Raw genomic sequence first — 16117 nt, 5'->3', positions numbered from 1 at the left:
TCCTTCTCCTTTTCTCCTCCTCCTCCCCCTCCTCCTCCCCCTCCTCCTCCTCCCCCTTCTTCTCCTCCCCCTTCTTCTCCTCCCCCTTCTCCTCCGCGCCCTCCTGCTCCTCCCCCTCCTCCTCTTCCCTCTCCTCTTCCTCCCCCTCCTCTTCCTCCTTTTCTTTTTCTCTTCCTCCTTCCACTTTCCTTATGACAACTCCTTTGGCCTAAATCCTTGGTGTCAGTGAACTCATCCAAGAGCAGCTTGGCCTATATTAACTTGTCTCTAATATAATGAAATCTGACTTAAATTGGCTCATTTCACTGGCAGGAAAGAAATAACTTCTCACAAGTCATGAGAACACACCTCTGAAATCAATCAATCAATCAATCAATCAATCAAAACCATACCTCCATCTGCATCTGCCATTATCCTGTGTGAAATGCCTGCTTCTGATTTACTTTTATATTTTTAGGGTAAAGTATTATTTTATCAACAGAGAAAAATGAATGGAAGGGATAATATGTAAGTCACAACAGGTGAATAATGGTGTCAAAGTAAAAGTGAGACAGAGATTAGAAGACACCAGGTTAAAAAGTTGTGACCCCCTCATAGGTAACACCTTAACAGTCATCTGTGCTGATGGATGAATTTAGTCATCCAGGGATGTGGAGAGGTCAGAGATATTTGAGATATTTAAAGAATGAGAAGAGGTTCATTTGGAAGAACATTGTGGGTTTGTTTAGATAGCATAAATTAAAGGTTGTTCCACCAAGTGTCTGAGTTATTTCAGTCATTAGATTATTTGAGTTTAGATACAAATTGCCCCTTATGTTTAAAGTGATAGTTGCAAAATGTCCTCTCAATCTGTGCGTTTTATATATATATAAAGTAAATGTGGAAAGATTTCTCAAAATTGGTGAATTTAGTATTGTAGAAAACCCTGAACCTTCATGTGACTGTCATCAGTCTTTGAATGACTGTATTTTGTGAAGGAGGACTACAATACATTTTACTTGAACGAGTTTATTTAAATCTAAATATCTAGTATGCTTTGTGATGAAAGTTGTGTGCGTCTTTCAGGTAAGACGGTGGAGAGAGACAGGAAAGTGGAGCTTTACATTTCTTTTTAAGAATTTGCTAATTTCAGGATTGCAGGAGAGGTAGTTTAATTAGTGGCTGCTAATATCTATTTATGTGAGCAGCCAGGAAAATCTCTGCTGGAGAAAGGACCTGTGAATCCCTGGCCAGGCTATTTTCTCTTGAATCTGTTTTAACACGGACAAGCATTAACTATTTTCAGGAATGTGGAATGTGGAAAAGGAGGATTATGAAGAGTGAGCTCAGATTCAAAATAAGTTTTGGAATAATGCTCACTTATAAAATACAAATTAATGTCTACAAAGCCCCAGACCAGTAAGTGTGAAAGAAAGCACACACATTTGGGTTATTTTACTTAGAAGAAGGCCTACTCTGTTAAAACCAGGGTTAATGGTTTGATGTAGTTAGTCACAGCAAATGAACTTAAGTAAAGATGAAGCTGTAATTGTTCATTCTTTACTATAAATAACCTCAAAACTAGCACCATTGCATTTCCACATCTTGATAACAATAAATGTTAAAGATCTTAACATTTTGAAAAATCTTAAACATAGCTATTTAAAAGCATATTTTTTAAAATTAAAAAAATGGATTTTCTTTTCTCACATGTTATATTGTGGTTTGGGTTTCCCTGTGTGTGTGTGTGTGTGTGTGTGTGTGTGTGTGTATGCAGAGGATTTGCAAGGTAAAAGAGAGAAATAGATAAATAAAATAAAAACAAGGAAAAATGCAAGCCTTGACACACCTTTAAGAAACAAAGAACTTCAAACAATGCTATTGAGTTCATTTTCTGTTGGTCACCTAGTGCTGGACATGCAGTGTACCCTTAAAAGGAGTTTGTTTCCCTAGTGAGACTTCTTTGGAGAAAAGTAATTTTTTATTTGTATGTGGTTATGGACTGGAAGTAGCTTCTTGTTAGGGATGAGGACAAGTGTTCACTTGCTTCAGCTTTCAGAACCTTCATCTGGTGTAAACAATACAGGCTCTATATGTGCTCTCTCAGTATCTATGAATTCATATACACACACATCCTGTTAATTTAGAGGGTCTAATTTCTTGGTGTATTCTATTCCTTCTACCTCACACACTCTTTCTGCATCGTCTTCTGTAGGGGTCCATGAGTCCTCAGTAGTGGGATTTGATAGATTCACCCAGTTTAGGCTTGTGTTTCCCAAGGATTCATAATTCTATTCTCTGTGTGATGTTTGGGTGTGAGTTGGCATATTTGTTCCCATCTGCTGCTGGAGGAAGCTTCCCGGATGATTACTGAGCAAGTCACTGATCTATGAGTTCAGCAGGGGGTCATTAGGAATAATTTTATTCAATTTATATCTATTTATTATGATTTTTTTTTATTTTTAGAGCAAGAACATTTGTTTTTGCCCTAGGCCCCTGGGTCATCTAATCTCAGGGTCTTGGTCACCCATGCAGTGTTAGGTATTGTTTACATCTTGTGACGTGGGCCTTTGGGTAAATCAGATATTGCTTGGTTACTCTAACAAGCTTTGTGCCACCATTGCTCTTGTCTATCTTGCAGGAAGGACAGGATTATAGGTCAAAGAGTTTGTAGCTGGTTGATGTCTATGTTTATTCTTTGGTAGCATCTAGAGTAGTTTCCTCTACTAAAGATGCTAGAATATAAGGGTGGAGATTCTATATCAGTTCAGTTTCTGCATATTTAATGACTTGTGTAGGTGTTATCTTCAGCAGTGTGCCTGGCCATCATTTTGTGGAGATGCTACAATTTATTAGATTGGCACAAGAGAAATTTTCATGTAATGTGACAACACTGTAAACTTCAACTTCCTATATGCCTTAAATATCTATGTCAGCTGCCTTTTTTATTAAACAAAATTCATACTGTTCTCCCTGATGGTAGTACAGAAGTCTTAAGATCTACAGATGAACAAGCTGCTTTGAGGTCTGTCTTATATATCAACAGCAACTGCCTTTTGATTCATAATCTTTATAGCCCATAAAGGCACGAACTCTTGGTTTTAGTTTTGATGGAACGGTACAGCATTGGCTATGCATGCATTATATTTGTATTTATATGTGTTGTTGCATGTATATGCATGCATATATGCAGTCCACTTATCTTCCTTAAGAAAGCAATTCTGAGATCAAGGGAGGTTTGGGTTTGCTTCTTTATGTGAGAAACAGTCGTAACCATCTATGGTCTATGGAAGTGATCAGTTTGGTTTCAGGAAAAGATGATTTCTCAGAAGAACTTTTACCAGACATCTGCTTTTACCCTTTACCTAATTTTTAATGATTTTATAAAAGGAAATATTTTGAAAGAATTTTTGCATATTTTTGATATGAATATTTTGTAAAATGTACACAATGTACACATTTCCTATCAGTTGAGTCTTGCCTTTTGATTTTCTTATTCATGTGTTTCTCTGAACAAAAATTCTTTTTTGATTAAGTCAATTGGGGGGACTAGTTGGATCATAAAATTCATATTTTAATTCAGTAGATACAGATATAACTTTATTACTACCAGAATAGAGTTATAAAATGTATGTAGTTCAGTTACCCAGAAACCCAGAAATAGTCAAAACATTCTATGGAGCAGTAAAATGGCTTAGCAGGTGTCATAGTTAACTTTAGCTAGCTGTCGCATATACAAAAATTGAGATCACAGATCACTTGGGAAGAGGGAACCTTGATTATTATTATTATTGTTGTTGTTGCTGTTGTTGTTGTTGTTACTATTTTTATTGCCTAATTATATTTCCCATGTCTGCAATGGATATTTCTTGATTGATAGTTGATCTAGGAGGGCCCTGGCCTCTATGGCTGGTATCTTTCTTAGGCGTTTGGTCCTGTACTATGTAAAAAAGATAACTGAATTTGAACTTGGGAGCAAGTCAAAAAGTAATCTTCCTTCATAGTTTCTGCTCTAAGCTCTTGAGTCGAGTTCATGTCTTAGCTTCCTTGATATAATCAGTAAGATAAAATAATAGCTTTCCTCTACAGATTGCATTTTATCATTGTTTATCATAGCTACAAAACCAAACTAAGGAATCAGATAAAGGCACTTGCCATCAAGTTGAATGGTGCAAGTTTGATCCCAGGATACAAAAGGTGGAAGAAAAGCACTTCTACAGACAGACTGTGTGTGGACACTTGTATGCAGATGTACACACACTAGTGTGTAAATACACACACACTCACACACACAAATACATTAAAAAATTATCATACTTCACTCATGGGAAAAAGAAGACAAAAAACCTGTGGTGCTCAAATTAGGGTTCAGTAATTTGTTGTATTGCAACACTACTGTGAAGACATGTCCATGCTGGATGAACTACAAGAAGAGAATCTATTTTCCTGAAAATTTAATAGAAAAGAAAGAGGGAAAATGATCCCAAACTTCAAAGCAAAAGTATTAATAGCACAAATAGAGTTGGGGAGGTGGCTTAGGGCTTGAGCACTCTCCTAGTGGGCTGGAGGCACTGGATTCAAACCTCAATACGGCGAGATGTGAAAATAAAGAGAATACAAACTACTGCTTTAGCAGCTGGGCCAAGGGCTGGTGATAAACACTCAGTGGCTGTAACATCAGAAGGCCGAGAAACTGGCATCCTGCGGCAGTAGGTGATGAGGCTCCAGGCCTGCATAAAGCCTTGAGATGAGATCTGACTCACCATATGAATTTGAAAACACTTGGTAGAACAGAGACTAGAAAATCTTTGAAGCTCGTCTATACATGGGACGCTAATTAGTAGAAAAGAAAATTCTCCCTTAAGTAGAACAAGAAGAAAAGGAAAGAAAAAAGATGAAAGGCCCAGACACCTGCAGAACAAAGACAGAAATCTATCCAGGATAGGAAATCAATGTAGAGCTAGCCCCTTCCATGATGCCCCCGGACGCCTGACCAAAGCAAACATACAAGGTTTCTGTGTGTGTCTCGGCTACTTTCACTAATAAGGGCAAACAGGACTTCACTCCCATAAGAAGAACAAAAGCAACAAAGATGAATAAAACCAAGACCTTGTGACATCCATTTGTAATAAAATACCTCATATGCTTACAATGTTGTGCAGTGGGTCACATAAACTGTCTTTATGTAACCGTAGGTAAATTTAATGGGAATGTAATGTATCACTCATGTCCTTTTCACTTCAAGGATTTCCACACTGTTATCTAAGTACTTGTAGCATTTTATAAGATGACAGTCTTGGATTTTTCCAAAGCTAGTAAATTTGATTGATAACTAGAAAGAGCAAAATCTGATCAAACATGTTTCAGCAATATTTCACATGAGAGAGAGAGAGAGAGAGAGAGAGAGAGAGAGAGAGAGAGAGAGAGAGAGCAGACTGATGTTCAGAACACCAGATTTTTGTTCAAGACACAAATCTGAAAGATCAATGTGAATTATGCATTGAAATCATAAAAATGCTGAAAACATAGAACCCACAAATAGGCCAGTGGAAAAAAATTAGGACACTCTAAGCAAATAATAGAACACCTAGAAATGTAACACATTGACCATCTGAAGAATATATCATATCACTTTAAAGAATCTATGGGCAAATTGAAAGATTTCAAGAATACTCTGGGATTATCAGGAAATAAGGTAGTTATGGAATGAAAAGAAAAAAAAATGATCCTAAGACTCAAGAGGCTAATAAAGGGGGAATGAAGGGTGGAGACAACTCTCCCTCTCCCCCTCCCCTCCCCCCCTCTCCCTTTCCTTCTCCCTCTCTCCTCTCTCTCTCTCTCTCTCTCTCTCTCTCTCTCTCTCTCTCTCTCTCTCTCTCTCTCACTCTGTCTCTCATGAGACATTATCAAAATGACAAGTAATATTCACAGTAATAAGAACAAATCCCAGCATGTCTAAGGTGTTTTCCACAGCATCAAAAGGAGGTGAAAGTGCATTCCTAGAAATAGTTGATGAAGGTTTTCATAAATGCAGAGACTTGGGAGTTTCAGTGTGTTGAAACACATCAGATTTAAAGCAATATATTTAACAGTCACAGAATGCATCACTGATAATCAGAGAAACACTAGAGACATCATAACATTTTTATGGGTAATAGAAAGAAAACACAAATCATCATCATCATCAGAGAGAGAGAGAGAGAGAGAGAGAGAGAGAGAGAGAGAGAGAGACCCAAAAATCATGTCTTGGGTGTGGAATGGGTTAGCATTTAAAACTCTTGCAGCCCAAGTATGAGGACTATATTTCTGATTCCCAAGACATATACAAGAAGCAATTGGCTGTGCTGACCTCTTGCAATCTAAAAGCCTGGGAACGAACACAGCGAGTTTCCAAGGAAAGGGAAGTAGCCAAAACAGTGATCTCAGGCTCAACAGAGAATAAGCCTCAATAGGGAAGATAAAGAGTGAAGAAGACATTGGATATCATCCTCTTGTCTCCACAGGCATGTGCACATACAAGTGCACATGCATGGGCACACATATCAATATGCACACTTGCATGCACAGTACATACAAATACAAAACCAAAATCTTTTAGTAGATGCAAACATCTCTCCTACAGAATTAGTGCTCAAGATACAAATAAATACAGAGAAGTCACTGTTAGCATTACATCTTCATCCTTCAACACTGCCCTTTAAGAGAATGGTGAATGCATACAAAGCAAAACCTTTAATATCAGACTATATCTGTATGAAAGTTAGGTTAGTAAACATGTTAAAGGTATTTACATTTTCAATGCCTTCACTTAGGAGAAGTACCAGAATTATTTGCCAAATTAGTGGAAGGAAAGAAGGAAAAAATGGTTAATATAAAGCAGGAAAGAGGATAAATCAGCAATAAAAAGAGAAGAGAGCTGAAGCTAAAGTGATAGGTGCAAATTGGATGGATGGAAAACTTGAAGAACATGTAATAGGCATGTGTAAATGTCTTTGACCGTGTTTTGTGTGCATGTGTGTGTGTGTGTGTGTATGACTGTGTTCATGCAAGTATGTATGTAGGCCTGCAGAAAATGTCTTGTGTCACTCCTCAGGAACATAGTTCTTAGTTCCCATTTTTTTTTTTTATGATACAAGGCTTCTCATTAACCTGGGGAGGGAACATGAGGCTTGGCTGCCTGGCCAGCTACCTCTATCATTCTGCCTGTCCCTATCTCCCCATACATGGATTACAGGTGTCCAACAGAATGTTTGGGTTATTTCTCAGGTGCTGAGGACTCAGGTTCTCATGGATGCAAAGAAAACACTTTATGGACTCAGCCAAAGCAGAAACACACTTTTAAAAATTATGAAAACAAATTACGAATTGTCAGGTACAGAAAAAATTTCTCACATATTTTTTTGTAACTTTAAATCATATAAAATAGTATTTGTGATTCATGATTACATTATGTAGTAAATTATGAAGACATAATTCCTCTTTCATTTAATTATGCTAGACCAGGAATGAGTTGCTTAAAGTTACTGGTGATGGTTCATTTCTTGAAAAGTAATTCTAAATTATGAACATCTTATATCCAGATGGTAGGTACTTTGGAGACTTTTGTATGTTTGAAGTACTCTATGAAATGAATAGCAGGAATGCATGATTATATTCTAATGCAAGAAAAGATCCTAGAGATCTCTAATAGAGTCAGGCAATCATGCTTTGTCTCTGAAATGTACAGTTGTCCCAGCGACAGGCCTATATCATAGTTTCGACATTGTGGGTGGGAATTCCTCACCTCACTACAGTGGCAACACTGAGTCATGCACACCTTCAGTCCCTAGCAAATTAACACATCACTCCCATACTATTCTCATTGCAATAGAGGCTTGCACAACTATATTTTAAGAAAAAATTTGCAAGTGTTAGAAGTAATATTTTCTTTTTAATATAGATTTAAACAGACAGTAAATTAATCATTTTTCTGTATTCCCTGAAGGTTAAAATTCTAGCATATATTTCTGTAAAATCCTCTGATCTATTGCATTTATTCCCACCAACAGAAATTCATACTGAATGAAATATCAGGATACTTAAAACACATTATTTTCTGTAAATCTAAGTGTCTGCTGCAAGGATTTCATATTTTAAACAATAATATGATTTACCATATAAAATATTTTATTTAAATGTCTTAGATATCTGCCTTTAAGTTTGTGAATATTGAATTTCAAAGTGCTTTAGTAAATTATCAAGTCCTTATAATTGATTTTGTTCAGTGGAAAATATCTTCTCTAAGCCCTTTTTATCACCTTAAGATTTTGAATGTAAACAAAAAATATAGAAAATAAAAAAAATTAAAAATTAAAAAATGATTTTGCGAAAAAAACAATTGCTGTTTTCAGTCTTAGTCACTTTTTCTATTGCTGTGGAGAGATACCATGACCAAGGAAGCTTTTATAAAAGAAAGCTCATAATTGGGGGAATGATTACAGTTTTAGAGGGCTTAGTCCATTATCATCATGGTGGGGATCATGGTGGGACAGAGGTGGGCACTCTGAGAAGTTTCTGAGGACTATGTTCTGATCCACAGGCAGGAAGAACACATACACACAGCTAAGAGAGAGAAAGAGAGAGAGAGAGAGAGAGAGAGAGAGAGAGAGACAGAGACAGAGACAGAGACAGAGACAGAGAGACAGAGACAGAGAGACAGAGAGACAGAGAGACAGAGACAGAGAGAGAGAGAGAGAGAGAGAGAGAGAGAGAGAGAGAGAGAGAGAGAGAGAGAGAGAGACATGGTATGGTTTTTGAAATCTTGAAGGCCAACCTTAGCCATTAGCCATATACTTCTTACAAAAGTCCACACCGAATTCTTCTAGTCCTTTCAAACAGTTCCACTCTCTGGTGACTAAGCACTCAAATATAGGATCCCATTCTTAATGAAACCATGAGATTTCTTTATTAGACACCTATCACCAAACTAAACAAGTTTAGGCATATGTTAGTTATGATTAACAACTGACATGACTGTTCTATAATATTTTCAGGGCATGGCATTTGAGCAATTATTCTGCTATTTAGTAATATTCCTCATACAACATAACATATCTTTTAAGCATGATGGAAGAAGTTAAGATCTCTGCTTGATCCATACTTTTATTCTCTCTACCTTGCCAAATTTTGACTATTTAAGGAATGTTAGGCACAGTGAAAATATATTCATGACCCCTAAATCACTAAAGACAAAAGATTTGTAAAACTGCCTAACAAATCTCACCTTAATGTCAAAGTAAGAAACATTGGCTAGAACTAGGTTTACCTATGGGTATAAGAACACATGTTTAAAATGCAGGAAGTAATTATGCTGGTTTAGTAAAGTGGTGTGTGTAGGTTCTCCCACAAGATCCATGGCTTCACTATGTCTGTATAGTTGGCGAATTTTCCCATTTTAGGCATGGTCTCCCTCTTGGTGATAAGATCTTCAGTCCAATTAGAAAGGTATCGATTACATACAAAGTATGAGTGTCACTATTCTGCTCTTGTGGTTATGGTGCCATTCTGTTTATTGCTGTGGTTCGCAAGCATACCTGGATAGAACTATTGTTTGCCTTCTTGCCTTGGAATCTTGTATGGGTTTTCTGGTACCATGAAAGCTATTTCTTTGTAAGAAGACATTCTTTTCAGACCCACTTTAAGTACTTTAGGTCCTATGTCTGAAGTTCACAGCTGATATATCTACAACACAGCTTTTGTATCTACGGCTCAGATACCATTGCAGAAGATGAGTGGAAAGATTATAATAGAAGAACAGAAAGCTGTGAGATTGTCTCTTCTTGAAATGTAGGAAATGTTCCACACTTGAAGTCTTATCAACATGGCTGTCTGTGGACATCCTGAACAATGACCACCTGAACAATATCAATGCCAATGTACATGTCAACTTAGAGAGATGGGGAAGCTTGTAGGGCTTTAACCCCAGGCAAGGAACTACAATTGGGGAATGCTGAGAACCTATGGGGTGAATCTTTGGTCTTGCCTAAATAATAGCCCATCCAGTTGGTTATCTAGTACCAAGTGGATCAGTCCTGATACACACACACACATACACACACACACACATACACACACACACACACACACACATACACACACACACACATATGTATCACACACACACACATATGTATCACACACACACACTTAACATCATATGGATTGAGGAAGTTGTATTTATGAATTTAGGAACATTTACACAATTAAAACAAAGAAAAAGAGGCCTTTGGAATAAACAAAGAAATACTGGTAAGTATATTCTTTAAGAAAAAAATAAAATTTAATACTACCCATGTGCCTTTCTCCCCTCTCTCTCTTTCTCTCTCTCTCTCTCTCTTTCTCTCTCTCGCTCTCTCTCTCTCTCTCTCTCTCTCTCTCGCTCTGTGTGTGAGTGTGTGTGTGTGTGTTTGTGTGTGTGTGTGTGTGTGTGTGTGTGTGTGTGAGTGTGAGTGTGTATAGCTAGGTCTATCAACAGATTGTATTAGTTTCATGGTAATTTGTTGCATTTTAGTTTCCTTTGGTTAATTGTCTAAATGTGTTAGAGGTTATCAAAGAGCAAAAGGAATTTGCATTATGGATGACAGCACAGGATAATGATATGAATTTGTAGAGAGTTCATAGGAAGAATAATGGAAAGGAAATCCTGAAATAAGAAAAGTAGAATCATAGCAATTGATAAGAATAGAAGTATAAACCTGAATTATTCTCCATGATCAAGGAATGCAATTTTTCTTTCTATATTTGGAGATTTTTCAATCATATGTATACGTCATGTTTTGAAGGAGAAGATTTTATATTTTTCTTATTAAAATATTATTCTAGGCAGGCAAGAAATAAGAGCTTTTATTACCAAATCTGACAATCTGAAATCAAATTTTAGATTCCATGTGATGAAGAAAACAGACTAGTACAAATTGTCCTCTGGTTTCAATGGGTGAGGGTATATCTAGTCTTTCAGTGACTTGAAGTGTTAGAGTGGGTTGGTTAGCTGGGAGATACCTCCTCCTCCTCAGAGGTGAAGGGAAAGGGAATGTGTGGGGATGGGTTATATGAGGGGTGTACTGAAGGAGGGGGGCTCTGATCTGGTTGTAAAATGAATAAGTAAATAAATTAATGGGAAAAATTTTACTAGTCTAAGGAAGTGAATTTAAAAGAAACAATTGCCATTTAATGCTTGACATCAAGATAATAAGCAAATCTGCCTTACTCCAGAGGTTGGCTGGAGTACCAGTGATTACAACTTCAAGGGTGAGCCATTGCTTCTGTGGTGATTATAGGTAATTAAAAAGACTCTATAATAATTGTGTGTGTGTGTGTGTGTGTGTGTGAGAGAGAGAGAGAGAGAGAGAGAGAGAGAGAGAGAGAGGGAGAGGGAGGGAGAGGGTGAGGGAGAGGGAGAGGGTGAGGGAGAGGGAGAGGGAGAGGGAGAGGGAGAGAGAGAAAGCTTTACATGAAGAAAAAAATGTATAGCAATACTTTGCCTTAGAAAATGCCCCACAGTGCCAGGTTCAGCATGGCTGTGAAAGGGACATTGTGACACAGTTCCCACCCCTGGTGTAGCACCAGCAGAATGTGGGTCTCCCTGATAGTTACTGTAGGTGTAAGGCTTGTTTGTATAATAATGTGCAAATTATTTCTGTTCCTGTGAATGTTCTCCCTGCCAAGGTTATTGGGGATTTTTCTCCCTGCCAAGGTTAATGATTCTGTGATAGTTAAAAACAGCATGAGTTCAGGAATCAAGAATATGTTTAAAGTTCCATAGCAAAATGGTAAGTAATGCTGTGACCTTCAGGACAGCTCTTAAGGTTGTGGGAAAGAACTCTGAAAACATGAGTTCAAGAATATATATACAGGATTTCTTGACTATGTGAAATATAAGAATATAGTACAAATTGTATGAGGAACTTCACTGACCTGAAAGAACAGAGGCAGCTGCACTAATGAGCCAGTAAAGGGAAAGGAATACTTAAAAATCAAAGCTCATGGTGCAAATAATAAAGGAGTATCAGGAAATGAAGGAGTGATGATCTCAGGGCAAAATTCCACCCACCTAAGCTCATTGTTTGTGTAAATAAAGGTAGGAATATCTCTGAGCTCAAGGTCTGTCTACACAGCAAGTTACAGGAGAGCCAAACTTAGGCAGTAAAGGAGTTGGAAAACAGAGAGATAACTGTCTCATATAAAAAATTATGTCTAGATTTTACAACCACAAGTGCTATGCCCAGTGAACCATGTAAGACTTGCAATGTCAAAAAAAAAAAAAAAAAATCTTGCTATCTTTTTCCTAAGAATCAAGGAGCTCAGGTCATAAAATGCTGATTCATGGGATAATCAAAAGAGAACCTCCATAAATGATTGAATTGATATGCAAATCGAAGACTGAGCTTTGGTCTGTAAGAGCTGAGCTATCTAGAGAGCTCTTTTAGAATTTCTGACTTGGCCAGAAAATACAAAAGCTGTCTAGATAGTGATTATAGCTCCTTTAGAATTTTGTCTAATAGGTTTTCTGACTTTGGTAGGAAAACAAAAAACTATCCAGAGAGTTATTACAGTTCCTTTAGAATTATTCTAGTAGGCTTATAGACAAGGGAAGACCCATGAGCCAAGTAGAAAACTGTCTAGTGACCTATCTCAAGCAGATTCCAGAATTGTCAGCTTGTATCCTACCATTGACTTTGAGTCATTTCTCCTGCTGCTCCTAAACACCCCTTCCTCAGGACCCCCAACCAAGCTGTGGCTGGTCCTTGGTATCACCCCTGGAGAAGAGCCAGCAGGGCATGGGTTTTCTCTAATACTGTCAGTTGATATAGGCATAAGGCTTGTTTATATAATAATGTATTCATTTTATTTTATGTTTCTGCTTCAGGAAATGGTCTCCATGCTAAAATTAATGACTCCATGATAATCACAAACAGCATGGTTCCAGGAAAGGAGAATGCGTTTGGTGTTCCTCAAAAAAAAAAAAAAAAAATGGTAACACTGTGACATTAAGGACATCACTTAAGACTGTGAAAAAGAACTCTGAAAGTATGAGTTCAATAATATATAAATCAATGAAAGAACTAATTTTTACAGGATTTCTCAATTATGTAAAAATAAGGATGCAATATAAAATATGAGGAGATTCAACAACCTGGAAGAACAGGGGTCACTGCACTAATGAGGCAGCTTTGTCAGAAAGATACTAAGGAAGGAGATAAAAAGATTTTGGGAGTGGTGATATCAGGGCAAGATCCTACCCAGCTAAGTTTATTGCTCATGTTTTCAGTTGAACAAGAAATAGTTTGGACTTTTATTATGGAATGACGTATGATTCAGAAATGGGGGCACACTCATGATCCACATTTTGAGATTGGGAAACACAGGCTTTTGATATGGATGTTGAGGAATAGTGAATATAAAAATTTTAGGCCCAGGACATAAAAGCAAGCAGATTTCTGAGTTCAAAGCTAGCTTAGGAAAGAACACATTCTAGGTGAAAATTATCTTTGGTTCAGGCATGGTGTGGCACAGGCCTTTAATCCCAGCATTCAGGAGACAGAGCCTCAAAGACTCTAAGTTCAAGGCATTTCTACAGAGCAAGTTCCAGGGCAGTCCAGATTAGGTAGTGTAAGAGTTGGAAAACAGAAAGCTGGTGGTAATGTAATAGAACAATGAGGTCATATTGCAGCTCCAGCAAGCAGCTTTGGCCATGTGGCTTTGTCTTTATAGTAAAGGGGCTAAGGTCATAAAATGCTGATTTCTGCTCTAATGGAACCTGTGGTAAATGACTGAATTAGTATTCAATTCCTAAGGAAATAGCTTCTGCAAAATAAATGACTGAGTTTTGGTGTGCAAGAGGGAGCTATCTCAAGAAGAGAGTTATCTCAAGCAAAGCAAAGAGCTTTCTGTTCGCATCTATCACTGATTCAGAGTCATTCATCTGCTGCTCTTGAACACCCCTTCCTCAGGGCCCACAAGCTGAGGCTGGTATTTGACACCACAGAAGCACCTACAGGCTAATCTGAGGAAGAAAGTTCTCCAAGTGAGGTTCTCTCTTTCTAGGAGATTATTGTTTACATCAAGTTAACAAAACTAAGCAACACACTCCAGAAAGAAATACACTACAGCTTATCAATGGGTGTGAATATAGAGGTAACTAGAATATATCCTACATTATTTACATATACCATACATAGATCATGTAATATTTATACTTACCTTAATTTTTTGTAATACAATGTAACATTTTTATTTTTTCTTTTCATATATATTAAATATAAGTAACTACTTGGTTTACTTAATTTGAAAATAAGTAGCTTCCGGTGAGCCAGTGCCGAGCAGACCTTGGGCACTAGTGCTGTATCCAATCCACAGAGGAAGCTAGACTTACAAGGAACTCTTAGACCCAGGATGTCAGGATCACAGTATCACAGAGAGAGCTGGATTCTGAGGAGTTTTGACACAACCAAGATAACAGGAGAAACAGACTCCAATCTGAGACAGTGAGTTCAGGTAGCATTAGAGATAATCAGATGGCTAGAGGCAAGTGCAAGAAAATAAGCAACAGAAACAAAGGTTACTTGGCATCATCAGAACCCAGTTGTTCTCCCACCATAGCAAGTTCCGGACACCCCATCACACTAGAAAAGCAAGACTCAAATTTAAAATCACTCCTCATGATGATGATAGAGGACTTCAAGAAGGACGTAAATGAGTCCTTTAAGGAAATACAGGAGAACACAGAAAAACAGGTAGAAATCCTTAAAGAGGAAACACAAAAATTTCTTAAAGAATTAGAGGAAAATGCAACCAAACAGGTGAAGTAACTGAACAAAACCATCCAGGCTCTAAAAATGGAAGTAGAAACAAGAGAGAAATCACAAAGGGAGACTACTCTGGAGATAGAAAATTTAGGAAAGAGACCAGGAGTCATAGATGCAAGCATCACCAACAGAATACAAGAAATAGAACAAAGAATCTCAGAGGCTGAACACATTGACTCAACAGTCAAAGAAAATGCAAAATGCAAAAAGCTTGTAACCCAAAACATCCAGAAATCCAGGACACAATGAGAAGACCAAACCTAAGGATTATAGGTATGAAAGAGAACGAGGATGTACAATGTATAGGGACAGTAAATATTTTCAACAAAATTATAGAAGAAAACTTCCCTAACCTAAAGAAAGAGATGCTCATGAAACAGAACTTCAAATAGATTGGACCAGAAAAGCAATTCCTATTACTGCATAATAATCAAAACACCAAATTCACAAAACAAAGAAAGAATATTAAAAGGGGTAAGGGAAAAAGATCAAGTAACATATAAAGTTGGGCCTATCAGAATTATAAAGTCACAGTCATGTATGTGCATGCTCCATATTCCCCTTTATATGTGTCTCTCTGTGTCTCTGTCTTTCACTGTTTGTCTCTGTCTCTGTGTTTCTGTCTCTGTCTTTCTCTGCCTCTCTCTCTGTCTCTCTCTGTCTCTGTCTCTCTGTCTCTGTCTCTGTCATCTCTCTGTCTCTCTCTCTGTCTCTCTGTCACTGTCTCTCTCTCTGTGTCTCTCTCTGTCTCTCTCTCTGTCTCTCTGTCTCTGTCTCTGTCTCTGTCTCTCTCTCTCTCTCTCTCTCTCTCTCTCTTTCATCCCTGCCCAGAGGTGGCTTTTCACACCCCACCCCCTAAAAGCGTTTTGTATGCAGTCTTTTGCATGTGTGGATTTTGAGGAATCCTTGACTCTCCAATTTCCCAGACACCCGATTGCTACAAAACCCTTTCAATAGCTCCTTTGTGCTGTCCTTACATGAAAAGGAAGAACTTCAGGTAGACAGGAGCAAAAAGATGACCTTCTTGAATTTGGGAGTGAAAGGCAACAAATGAAGGGATTCTAGGCAACCCAAGCATGGTAGACATGACTCTGGCAGGCTTTGGCCTTCTCCCTTATTCCCTCTGCCTTGTTCAAAACTATCGGATCACATTCCCAGAGCTAGCCACCAAGGCTTATTCCCTTATTTGGCTAACACCTCCTCCTGAGTTTGACTAATAACAGGATGGCATAATCCCAATTTCTCTCCATTTAAGGTCCAGGTCTGATTTAAAAGAAGAAGGCCATAAGGTACCA

The 16117-nt window shown here is 37.8% G+C and overlaps 1 non-coding gene across 1 annotated transcript; it reads left to right on the top strand.

Moving 5' to 3' along the window:
* Positions 1-12482: 12482 nt before the first annotated feature.
* Positions 12483-12546, top strand: LOC127693118 (U7 small nuclear RNA). The gene has a single exon (XR_007979594.1). It is a non-coding gene; the product is annotated as a U7 small nuclear RNA (small nuclear RNA).
* The last annotated feature ends 3571 nt before the right edge of the window (positions 12547-16117 follow it).

This window comes from Apodemus sylvaticus, chromosome 9 (genome assembly GCF_947179515.1).
Source record: "Apodemus sylvaticus chromosome 9, mApoSyl1.1, whole genome shotgun sequence".
Taxonomy (NCBI): domain Eukaryota; kingdom Metazoa; phylum Chordata; class Mammalia; order Rodentia; family Muridae; genus Apodemus; species Apodemus sylvaticus.
The sequence above is the reverse complement of the archived record's forward strand: the minus strand, read 5'-3'. Positions and strand labels throughout refer to the sequence as shown.